This window comes from Coenobita brevimanus, chromosome 38 (genome assembly GCF_032717465.1).
Source record: "Coenobita brevimanus isolate Jiangsu-jjx chromosome 38, ASM3271746v2, whole genome shotgun sequence".
Classification (NCBI taxonomy): Eukaryota; Metazoa; Arthropoda; class Malacostraca; order Decapoda; family Coenobitidae; genus Coenobita; species Coenobita brevimanus.
Genome location: NC_136991.1, coordinates 23,838,074 through 23,851,492, shown reverse-complemented (window position 1 = coordinate 23,851,492; position 13,419 = coordinate 23,838,074).

Genomic DNA, 13,419 nt, shown 5'->3' with positions numbered 1-13,419 from the left:
TTGTGTTGACAGCTTTGTGTTCTGGATTGTATTCTCTCCTTCTGAATTCAACTTGTATTCCTAGCCTAGATTCTTTAACTCCATGTTTTCTCTATACTTTCCATTTGCTGTTTTTTCTGAAAGGGTATGCGGCCGAAGTATGTCCCCAAGAAGATGGACACCCCTGCCGTGCACAGTTCCGGGTCACCCTTGGACAAGGTATAGCACCCGTTAGTCTCCCGAAAGATACTAAGTGGATGGTTACCATTGTCCTGGGGAAGTAACGCAGACCAAGGCTCGGTAGCTGACCTTGAACAACGCTCCTTGGCGAGGAACAGCCACATTTACTAAGTAGTCAAAGTCCTGCATGAGACACAACTGTACTCGGCTTCTCTTGTCTGGGGCAATGCTTCCTCCATTTTCCATGCTCTTCGCCATGTGGAAAGTGCACTTTCCCACCCTGGCATGGTGCTGTCTGTCGCGGCTGATTTCTTGTGGTCGATGGATCTGTTCAGCCAGACAGAGCAGGGTAGAGCAGCATCAACGGTTTATTCTCAATTCTGTCATCCTAACTTCTTCATTGCCAGTAGATGGTTTTATTCCTTTCAGCAGCGAATTGAATGGATTAGACTGATCCTTTATTAACCCTTCATTGCAAGAGGTCTTTCTTAAGAAGACTATAATGGTCTGAAGGTAGCAGGAACATATTAATCAGTCGTCATCATAGTGTAAATTACCTTTTGTTTTATCAGCCTTGTATAGTCTATATTATCATCTTTGTATGAACGATATTGATGAGATTACCTTTGTCTTCTTCCCTTGTATTATGAGCATCGTATTAAGGCTGTATTATCATCTTTGTAAGAACAATACAATGATGTCTGCTGGGAAGCACACATAGCGTGTATAGTCCGACAAAGAAGTATTGAATCTCATAAGTTCGATATTTGTTTTGTTGACTGTACTATAACTATAGCTGTAACACTCTGTATTACATTCACTGTAAGACTGGATCTTCTCCTCGGACAGAGAGTGTTAAGAAGAATTAACTCTTCCTCATGCTGGTGATGTACGAATGGGAAGGAGTGTCTGTTGGAGAGTGATGCATGTGACAGTCAAACGTTGTAGTGGCTGTGTTTGCGTATGCCAGGGTCTGTATATAGTATGTCATCGATAGGAAAGACCGGATGCCACCATATACAGGCTTATGGAAGAACATACTTCCAGCACCCACTTAAAATTCATACCACGGCTTTGAGTTCCAACGTTGGACTCTGGGCACCCTCATCGCTCCTGCCTACTGAAACTCAGCTTCAGAAGTCCTGTCGAGTCTCATCAGTCTGATGAATTGGCAACGAGAGATACTGATGACTGTATTCAGCCACAGATCAATGGTGTCTACGTCGATTGCTTCAGATTCATGATTTTTTTTTTTTTTAATCAATGACGAGTGAAGCAGGAAAGGTACTGTACATGACTTCTGCTGACGACAATACAGTCAAGTGAGTCACCAGGAGAAGCATCGAAACACCTACATTAGATAAGCTGGACCTCAGTGATATATTTCTGTAGATTTCGTAAGTCTCGCAGTTCAGAGCAGGTAAATGAACTGGTTGTTGCAAGAAAATGTTGCATTAATAATTAGCATAAAAAAATACATGGTCATTCAAAGTGGGATTACATTTCAGTATTTAAAAGTTCTTTATCGTGTGTTTTAAAATATCAGACAAAGTGGGACTGTTGATATTTCTGCTGACTGTTGAAGAGCCTGGGAATTAGTCTTATGTAACTCCTTAAAAAAAGGGGAGGGGGCGTGCTGCCCTTATCTAAGTTGGATAAAATTGTCGGAAGTTTGACAGACTAAATTAGTTATGACTTCACAGTTCCCGACAGGATAATTAGACAACTGTTTTTAAATCTCAGACAAACCAAGACCACTCAGAAATTAAATAAAATTACCGACTATTAGAATTATGAAACAATTAAATCTGATAACATAATTTTATTTTCTAATGCTACTTCCAGACAATTTTATTCAGAGTGGAAAGGATGGCAGTGGAGTGGTTAATGAAGGCCCTATCTGACACCTCCAGTTCCAATGGTCTCGTCCAAACTGAATAGAACCGTCAAGTACCATTAAGAAAAAAGACGTCATCGGACTCACTGGGTTGAGATTTCACACGTCTTTCAAAATAATATATTACCATCAAATCCACTGAATCTTTCAGCCCGGGGAAGCAATTTATATTTTTAAACCCTTTACTTCCCGACAATTTTATTCAGCTTTTGAGTAATGTCTAGCACTAAAGGGATCAGCAAAGGCTGTATTAAACCCCTATAATTCGAAAGATCACCACTAAGGTGAAGAAAATTATCTGATAGTAGAAATATTGTAATAAAATGCGTCATCGAACTAAAGAAAATAAGGACGAAAAGTTAATCCTCATTAGAATAAAATGGTTTGATATATGCAACAATATTATTATTACAGCAAAACTCTACGTATCCTGAGAGGGTAAATGGGATTTTTTTTTTTTTTTTTTTTTGACCCGTTGTGAACGTGAAGCAGCTTCTAAGCACAATAAAACTCTTTCATGGTAATCAAAAAAAAAATAATGATGATTCCAACCACAGCACCCCTTATGTCCGCCAAAGCAGTAAGTTGCCAGAAGAACGCTCCCAACGTTTATTACTCTGGCATGGCGCGAACCCTCATTCTTCCATGTACGAAAGAACACACTCTACCGCTGTACCACAGAGACTTCACATATATATATATATATATATATATATATATATATATATATATATATATATATATATATATATATATATATATATATATATATGTGTGTGTGTGGAGCCTCTGTGGTACAGTGGTAAAGTGTGCGTTTTCGTACATGGGAGAACTGGGGTTCGCACCCCGCCAGGGTAATAAACGTTGGGAGCGTTCTTCCGCCCACGTACTCCTTTGGCGGACAGAAGGGGTGCTGTGGTTGAACCAGTGTCGAGTACTGTAAAGTAGGCCTATGCATGCCCCCAGTTTGTGTGGCCGATTACACTTGGTTCACAGACTACACACACATCCAAAGCCACTCCAACACTACAGTCACACTTACAAGCACTTCTCACCCTACATACAATCTCTGCCAGACAGCCTTAGCCACTTGGTTGAGATACATTGGCTGTATCGTCCCGGCTTCTGTCGGGATAGGCTGGGCCTGCAGTGGACACTCAAGCGGCTGATGATGTGTGTGTAGTCTGTGAACCAAATGTAATCGGCCCGCGCAAGCCGACTGGGTGCAAGCATACTTTATAGTATGCGACACTGGTTCAACCACAGCAACCCTTGTGTCCGCCAATGCAGTACGTGGCCTGAAGAACACTCCCAAAGTTTATTACCCTGGCGGGGTGCGAACCCTCGTTCTTCAGTGTACGAAAACGCACACTTTACCACTGAGGCTCATATATATATATATATATATATATATATATATATATATATATATATATATATATATATATATATATATATTTCATCCATTCATGGTAGTGAATGGTTGCGACAATCATTCACGCACTTGATGTAATGCCGCCTACTTCCTCTTTCAATTTATCATTTTTTTTCTGTCTGCCCTACTCTCTTCCCATTGCACCCAACCTTCCTGTCACTGTAATTATTCCTCCTTCCACTTTAGGTGGTTCCACCCTGAGTGACAAGCCCAATATTTTCCTATACTGCAAGAAACCATTTACAGAAATGGGTGGCAACCACATAACCAAATTAAGAGGTGATGTGGAGCCTATCATAATGGCCCTGTTAACTGAGTACAGAGACGCAAATGAACCAAACCTCCACACTCTTTCCCGCACCTTTCTGTGGCGAGGCGCTGTCTTCCTCAAGGGAATATAGGTTCACTGCACGGAATGACTCTGCAGGGGCGGTTGCTTGCCTTTGATTGACGGATCTACTCGGCCAGACAGACCAGGGTTGCTCAACAACAGCAACAACAATTTCTACTCATGCAAACACATGCAGTTCTTCACCTCGAAGCCGCAGTTGCCTGAAAACCTTTATTTACAACTAGGCATCCATAATCTTCATTATTTGGACAGCAGTTTCTCTGTCACAATCTTCAATATTTTGATAGCAATTTGGCCATCGATACCCCTCAATACTCCTCACAGCTCCCTCTCATTTGTGCCAGCTTCGATCTGTACCCTGGCAGTTCGTCAATATTTGGAATTGCTTACTTGCTGGCTCAGGATGCCTGTAATTTGTTTGTTCCATCTTTAATTTACTTGAGGACTGGGATTTCTCGATGTACTGGCGCTTCTGAGGAAGTTTGAGAGATTGGTGCTTGTGTGGGTTTGATGATGTGAGTGTTGGTATGGTGGTGTGGTTTGCGATGGTGGTATGGTGGTGTGGTAGGGTTGTAACGGTAGTTGCCATCGTGGTTGTGATGATGGTGTGTAGTTGTGATGTTGGTCTGATGGAGCAATGATTGGTGAGGTGTAATATGTTTATGAAGGTGGTGTGGTTGTTGTGGTGTCTTTGCTGTGGTATGGTTGTAAAGCTGCTGGTGATATGACACAATTCTGATGCCGGTGTGACCGGGTAATAAAGACGCAAATGAGGTGGTGTGGTTATTTGGTGCGTGTGAGTCTTGCACCTTGGGTTGTATGGCCTAGTTGTGGTGAAAATGTAGAGCCGGGTGTGTGGTTGTGTTAGATTAATGCTGTGGTGATCTGGTGTTCATGTGGTAGTGGTGGCGGTAGTGCTGTGTTGGTGTGATTCAAGTGCTGGTGTACTGCGGCTAGTATGGTGTGTTGCTGATGTGGTATGGTTATGATTATGGAAGTGACTAGGTGTGTGTGTGTGTGTGTGTGTGTGTGTGTGTGTGTGTGTGTGTGTGTGTGTGTGTGTAATACATTAATGCTGGTGTGACTGTAGGCTTAGGTGTAAATAAGTGCCACTGTTTAGAGTGTGGTTGTGGTGAGGTGTGGTTATATTGAGATGTGGTTGTGGTGAGGTGTGGTTATATTGAGATGTGGTTGTGGTGAGGTGTGGTTATATTGAGATGTGGTTGTGGTGAGATGTGGTTATATTGAGATGTGGTTGTGGTGAGGTGTGGTTATATTGAGATGTGGTTGTGGTGAGGTGTGGTTATACTGAGTTGTGGTTGTGGTGAGGTGTGGATGTGGTGAGTCGTGGTTGTGGTGAGGTGTGGTTATATTGAAATGTGGTTGTGGTGGGGTGTGGTTATATTGAGATGTGGTTGTGGTGCGGTGTGGTTATATTGAGATGTGGTTGTGGTGAGGTGTGGTTATATTGAGGTGTGGTTGTAGTGAGGTATGGTTGTGGTGAGGTATGGTTGTGGTGAGTTGTGGTTGTGGTGAGGTGTTGTACTAAAGTGTGGTTGTGGTGAGGTGTGGTGAGGTGTGGTTGTGATGAGGTGTGGTTGTACTGAGGTGTGGTTGTATTGAGGTGTGGTTGTACTGAGGTATGGTTGTGGTAAGGTGTGGTTGTATTGAGGTGTGGTTGTATTGAGGTGTGGTTGTATTGAAATGTGACTGTGGTGTAGTGTGGTTGTGGTGAGGTGTGGTTGTTTGGAGGCGTGATTGTGGTAAGGTGTGGTTGTGGTAAGGTGTGGTTGTGGTGAGGTGTGGTTGTAATGAGGTGTGGTTGTGGTAAGGTGTGGTTGTCATGAGGTGTGAATGTGGTAAGGTGTGGTTGTACTGAAATGTGATTGTGGTGAGGTGTGGTTGTGGTGAGGTGTGGTTGTGGTGAGGTGTGGTTGTGGTGAGGTGTGGTTGTACTGAGGTGTGGTTGTATTGAAATGTGATTGTGGTGAGGTGTGGTTGTACTAAGGTGTGGTTGTTCTGAGGTGTGGTTGTGGTGAGGTGTGGTTGTACTGAGGTGTAGTTGCGGTGAGGTGTGGTTGTACTGAAGTGTAGTTGTATTGAAGTATGGTTGTGGTGAGGTGTGGTCGCGGTGAGGTGGTTGTGGTGGGGTGTGGTTTTATTGAGGTGTGGTTGTGGTGAGGTGTGGTTGAGGTAATGTTCTTGATAAAATTGTTGCTTAATTAATTATGGTTTCTGTATGGTAGTTGTGGTTGTTTATAATGAGGTGTGATTGTAGGCAGTGGTAGTTGTTGCGTTAATGGTTGCAGCTGTTGTTTTTGTGTGGTTGTTGCTGTGGCTGTAATGCTTGTTATAGCTGGACTGGGTTAGCTGTGTGACTGTAGCTGTGGGTCGGTAGTTACGTGGCTGGACTTTCGTGGCTGTCTGGTTATGCGTAGTCCTGATAGTATGGTTCTGCTTGTGGCGATAGTGGTTGTAGTAATAACGGCCATGGTTGTTATTATGCTTGTTGTTGTAATGTCCCCACCCCCCACCCCCCGCCTTTATGTTAGCAGCGCTGTAATGAAAAACAAACATACGAACCATTATGGAAAATTTTCGCTCGCATGCACAACTTTTGGCGGAGATGTAAAATTGGCAAGGTCGCGAAAATTTAACTCCCACGAATTCTGTATTGGGAGCGTGAATTTGGTTGTGGTTGTGGTTGTGGTTGTGGTGATTGTTGGTGTGGTGTGATGGTAGTGGTGACTGTGGTGATGCTTTAGTTGGTGGTGATGGTAGTGGCAATTTGCGTTAGTGGTAGTTAGTATTGTTTTGATGGTGGTGGTGGTTGTGGTTGCTGTACTGGTTGAGCTGTTGTAGGTATGTAGTTATGGTTGTGGTGTTGTATGTAGTAATAGTGGTACTTCTGGTGGTGGATGTGGTAGTAGCTGTGGGTAGTGGTGGTGGTAGTTCTGGTTGTGTTCTGTACACCGCTGCCATTACTACCACTACCATAACCATCACCAAACACAACATCTACTGCTACCACTCCTGCTACCGCAGTGATTACTACCACAACTACCATTACTACCACAACCACCATACTACCACAACCACCATACTACCACAACCACCATATTACCACAACCACCATTACTACCACAACCACCTCTGCCACCACAACTACCATTCTTACAACAACCACCATTACTACCACAACCACCATTACCACCACAACCACTATTACTACCACAATCATCATTATTAAAACATCCATTATTACCAACACAACCACTTTTACTACAATAACCACCATTATTAAAACATCTACCATTATTACCACAGCCACCACTACCACCACAACCATCATAATTAAGACATCCACCATTATGCCACAACCACCATTGATACCACAACCACCACTACTACCACAGCTACTATTTCTACCACAACCACCATTGCTACCACAACCACCACTACTACCACAATCACCACGACTACCACAATCACCACGACTACCACAACTACCACTATAGCCAGAGCCAACATAATCACTACCACCACTGCCTACACGCTACTACCATCACCGCAATCGTTTCCACCATTACTATAACTACCACCATCACCACAATTATTTCCTCCATCACCACAACTACCACCATTACAACTACCACTATCAAAACAACCATCAAGCGCCTTAAGAAAAGACCATGAAGACGAAGAAAAAAGTAGAACAACAACAAGTTATGTAAATGAAGGTACTGTAAAAGGAGGAGGAGGAGGAGGAGGAGGAGGAAGAGGAGGAGGAAGAGGAGGAAAAACGATGATGAAAGGTGAGGGACAAGGGAGGAAGAAGAAGGAGTAGGAGACGAATAAGCAATAGTAATAAAAGTCTAAGAAAGAGGAGGAGGAGGAGCAGAGAAGGAGGAGGAGAAAGAAGAGGAATAGGAGGAGGAGGAGAAAGAGGAAGAGGAGGAGGAGCAAAGGAAGGAAGAAGAAGAGGAGGAGGAGGAGTAATATAGGTCTCAGTGGTAAACTGTATCGATTACTGTCACTCTCCCTTCCTCCCTTCTCTTCCCTCCCCTCCCTTCCCTTCCTCCCTTCCGCCTTCCTCTTTCTCTTCCTCCTTCTCTCCTTTCCTTTTTCTTCCTCTCTCCTTCTCTTTCCTTCCCTTCCCTTCCCTTCCCTTCCCTTCCCTTCCCTTCCCTTCCCTTCCTCCTTCTCTTCTTCCGTTCTCTCCCCTTCCCTTCCCTTCTCTTCCTCCCTTCGTCTTCACTTCCGTTCTTTCCTTCTTTTTCCTCCTTCTCTCTTTCCCTCCCTCCCTTCTTTCCTTCCTTCCTTCCTTCCTTTTCTCCTTTCCTCATTCTTTTCTTCTCTTACTGTGTCGTTCTTTCCCTTCTTTTCTCCCTACCTTCCCGTTCCCTCCTCCCTTTCCATCCTTTCCCCTCCCTTCAGTTTCCATCCTTACCCATCTCTTCTCTCTCTCTCTCTCTCTCTCTCTCTCTCTCTCTCTCTCTCTCTCTCTCTCTCTCTCTCTCTCTCTCTCTCTCTCTCTCTCTCTCTCTCTCATTTCGTCTGCTTCTGTTTTTATCCTCTCGTTCCTTCATTCCTTCTGCCGTTCTCCATCCGTTCTAACTTCTCTTTCTCTTTTTCTGTATTCTTTTCTTTATCTTCATCTCTTCTCTCTCCCTCCCTCCCTCCCTCCATCTTTTCCATTCTTCTCTCTTTCCTTCCTTCCTCCTCTATTCCCTCGCTCCTTTCACTCTTCCAATTCCTTTCAAACTTCTTTCTTTATTATTTCCTTCCTTCCTTCCTTGCTCCTCCTTTTTTCCTTCCTACCTTCCATCCTCTTCCTTTTGTCCATCCTTCCTTCTTTCCGTCCTTCCTTCCATTTTTGCTGTCTAGTGGTGTGTGTGTGTGTGTGTGTGTGTGTGTGTGTGTGTGTGTGTGTGTGTGTGTGTGTTTGTGTGTGTGTGTGCGCATAAAGGTTCTCCTGTTGCCTGTGCGTGTTAATATGTTCGTGTGACTGAGCCTTGAAGTGCGGCTGTGCGTATACATGTGTGTGTGGGTGTATGCGTTGATGTATGTGCAGGTATCCGTGTGTCTAAATTTTGGTGCTCGTCTGTTCGTCTATGTATGTGCGTGGCTTTTGAATTACATAATGTGCATCTCCTGGAATGTAAGAAAGTACACAGGATCGAAAAATATTTTGCGTGACAGCGCATTGTTACCTCCGCCAACGAAGTTGGAGAAGGTTATGTATTCACCTACGTTTGCCTGTTTGGTTTTTGTTTGTCCACACGATATCTCCATAAGTTCTGGATGAATTTCAATGAAATTTTGTGGAACGGCGGGCCATGGGCCAAGAAGGAATTGTTCGAATTTTGGGACGAATCGGGATCCGGATCCAGTTCCTGCAATGGCATTGGCGGAGGTATGCGCTCTCTGGGTGCTTTCTAGTTTATGATGTTACGTATTTGTGTGTGTGTGTGTGTGTGTGTGTGTGTGTGTGTGTGTGTGTGTGTGTGTGTGTGTGTGTGTCTATTGGCTTGTAATGTATCTGTGAATGATTTGTAGTAGTAATTGTAGTAGTAGTAGTAGTACTTGGAGTAGTAGTAGTAGCAGTAGTAGCAGTAGCGGAAATAACAGTACTAGCCATCATCACCATTATCATTTAATAGTCATTTACATAGCTACGTCCTATACAATTTGGAAAAATGGGAACATCTTTTAGTACTGATGAAACTACTTTCCCAAGGCTGTAGCCTAACATTCGTATAATAGTAGTAGCAGTAGCAGCAGCAGCGGCAGCTACGGTGGTGACCATGGCGACAACAGCAGCAACAGCATTTTTATTTGTATTATTGTGCGCCCTCGTCTCACCTCCTGCCACGTCTTAAGCGACACACACACACACACACACACACACACACACACACACGTCGCCACTCTGGGACTAATTTGAAGCTGTCCGTGCTGGACTATCTCTTTCTGAACTGGTGAGATGGTCTTGGCGTGGATGGCTCCAAGACATGTTTGTGAGTCTTGTGGAGGACCAAAACACTGTTTTAATCAATGCGCTCTCATAACTTTTCTTTTTTTTTTTTAACCTCCGCAAGGAGGTTCGGGTTTAGGCACGGTTTGTTTGTCATTTTGTCTATCTGTTAGTAAGATGATGACAAATCTGTAAGATGGATCTACACTAAATCTGGAATATGACTGAGGACAATGAGAGGAATAAGTGAATACCTTTTGGGTGAAAGGAGTCAAAGGTGAAAGGAAGGAGTATGGTACTGTTTTGGCGGAGGTATGGCAGTCTGAGTGTCCTTATATCTTATTATTGGTACCACCTAGATTCTGTTCGGTTTATGAAAGACGTTTCGAACTGGAGTTAAACGTAACCTTCATTTAAAGCTTCGTTAATAAAAATCTGTCCTAAGTTTAATAAAATCGTCTGGTGGTAGCAGGAATATAACATAAATACTCTATCAACTTGAAGGGGTTAATGAACGTTACTGTTCCTCTCCCCAGCCAGAATCAGTCCCGAAATTTTTCAGTTAATCTCGTCAATACGGTGACGTATTTTTACAGTTTATTACCACCACACGATTTCATTTAACATATGAAACATCTCTTGCACCAGTTCGAAAAATGTATCCTAAAACTGCATAAAATAATCTGGAGGCAGCAAGAATGAAAAAAAAAAAAAAAAAACTAAGTGATGGGAGCGAAATGCTTACCCATTCAGTCCGTGACTTGTATACATCTTTTTATTCATATTTCCAGACGATTTGACTCTGCTAAAGATGTATTTTTCCGAGGGAGCTGATCCATCCATCATTACCCTCTTCTTGCCTAGGCGGCCTTCCTAAAACAAATGAAATGGTCTGTTAGTAGAAAGAATAAAAAATAAAAAATAAAAAAAAAAAAAGGGGGGGAGGCACTCAGTGGCAACCCGTGTCCACCAACTGGTCTAAGGGCCAAATATTTGACACTGTCCTGTGACCTTGGCCTTCGACAGATTACCCTCAAAATCGAATAGCTTCATTCCTGCCTAATCCCAAACACTTCCATCCACTTTGATTCAAATCATATCAGACATGTTTGAATTTGCCCAGCAACCTTGACCTTTGACATTTCTCTGTGACTTCTCTTTTGACCTTTCACTATGACCTTCACCTTAGACTGCTTGTTCTCAGAACTTAATCTCTCAGTCCTTGTTTTAACCTGAGCCCATTCACAAAGTTTATTCTACATCAGATAAAAACTTTAATTTGACCTTGCCATGTGACCCTAACATTTGACCTATTGTTCCCAAAAAGAATAGGTCAATTTCTTGGATGATCCTTAGCTCATCCACCAAGTTTGTTCCAAATCCGATCAAAATTGTTATTTTTATTTTGTTCACACACTGATACAAGTGCTGAGCATTGACCTTGTCCCGTGGCTTAAACTCTTGACTGATTATTCTCAGAACTGAATTCCTTCGTTCTTGCCTGACCCATCACTCATTGATCAGGTTTAGTTCAAGACTGATCAGAAATGTCTAAGTTAACTTTGCCCTGTGACCATGGCGCTTGATTTTTTTCAAGCACATACCCCCCCTCCCACCTCCCTGCACACCTAATCAAGTGCATTACGGCCTGCACCCCATCTTTTCTTTTAAAGATGGGCGTAAGGGGAACGTCTTGAGGACACATAACCTGGGCCCTCCAGATTCCTTGCACAGGTCTCATTGAAATCTCTTGATGTTTTACTTTTTCTTTATTTAAAAAAAAAAAAAAAGAAAGAAAGAAAAAAGAAAGAACAAAGTACTTAAGACAATATTCTCTCTATTAAAAGGTACCAGCTCACTATACGACACATAACTGTGTGAAACTTCACGGCTTTATAGTGAATACTTTCTGAGTTCTGGCCCGGAAACGAAATCTCTACAACCGGCCAGCCGCACTGCCGCCCAGCACTACAGACGGACACCTATTGATCCCAGTGATAACAACACCCTCCTCTGACTTTGCCAGGTGGAGGGTAAAAATCATTTATCCTTTCGTGATCCTCAACCCATCCATAAAGTGCCATGAAAATTGGGTCAAAACTGTATTTTGTTAAAGCACACACACACACACACACACACACACATCAAAACATGACACTTGTTATCGCCTCAAGGCTGGGTGTTACACACGCTGTAGCTAAGAAAATGAAGGGGCAAGAAAGCCACTCTAGTTAACCACTTCACTCCGATGACATACGTGATGTATGATGCTACCATCAGGCAGTTTATTTATCGCTGTTTGTATTAGTAAAACAGGAGAAAACATTCTATCCTTTATTATCCTCTTCATCACAAGAGGTGTGCCATGTCATTAGTAAATTCATCAGGCGGTAGCAAAAAAAAAAAAAAAAAAAAAAAAAAAAAAAACGCAACTGGATGGAAGAAGTTTATCATCCCCTTATGCATGAGAGATAGTATGGGTCACAAAAGTATCGGTGCACAATATGCGTGAAACATTTGGGACCACAGAATGAAGGTCACTGAAATATTAGTGTCCGACCTACCACACGTTGGTAGCCCTGATGTCGGCAGGTGTCATATATCGCCAACTAGCAATATCCTCTTGCAGACATATAGCAAATGTTATGCTTATATAAACAGACATTGTTCATACACAATGACACGTTGGTATTGTCAGCAGTTGTTCGAATGTTTTCGGTAGGCTTCGGACCCCTGTGCCCCGATGCTTCTCTGACCCATAGCACAGCAACCCCTTCAGGATTTTGTCTTTTATTCTTGCCACTACCAAACCATTTTATTCATCTTAGATAAATTAGGCCATGAAAGTGTTAATGGTGACTCTTTCTAACCCGGCCACAACATATGGTTTTCCGATGTATACAAAACCATCTGGAGGTAGGAAGAATAAAGAGCAAAAATCCTCATCGGGCGAAAGGAGTGCACATGCTTATTTTAACATCTTCCTCTAAAGTTACTCATTGAACTTTCAGTAAATGCGATGGCACTGTATGTGGTAAAGAGGTGATATTTACTGTGGCAATGGCGTGCTTTATCGTTGACCGGAAAACTGGGTAATTCAGGGTTAAATGTCAAGGCATACTTTCTCAAATATCGTCGTTTCATATTGGAGTATGCGAGGATGTATATGGTGAACTCTAGCTCAAATGGTATTATTATTATTATTATTATTATTATTATTATTACTACTACTACTACTACTACTACTACTACTACTACTATTATTATTATTATTATTATTATTATTATTACTGATACCATCATCAGGTCAGTGATAAAACTGAGAAGTGTGACATTTTCGTTAGTTCTCCCTCATGCCTCGTTACGAGATTCTAAGTGTTGTCATTCGCAGCGCCTGTCTGTATCTGTCAGTCTGTCTGTTTCTGTATCTGTCTTGTTTGTCTCTTCGTCTGGCTGGCTGGTCAGTTTTTCTTCATTTATCTGTTTGTCATCAGACTTCGCCGACATGACTGGACTGGATACAAAAAAAAAAAAAAGAATTAAAAAAAAAAAGATCTGGGTACATGTTTGTCTGCAAATAAAGAAAAAACAGAAAAAAA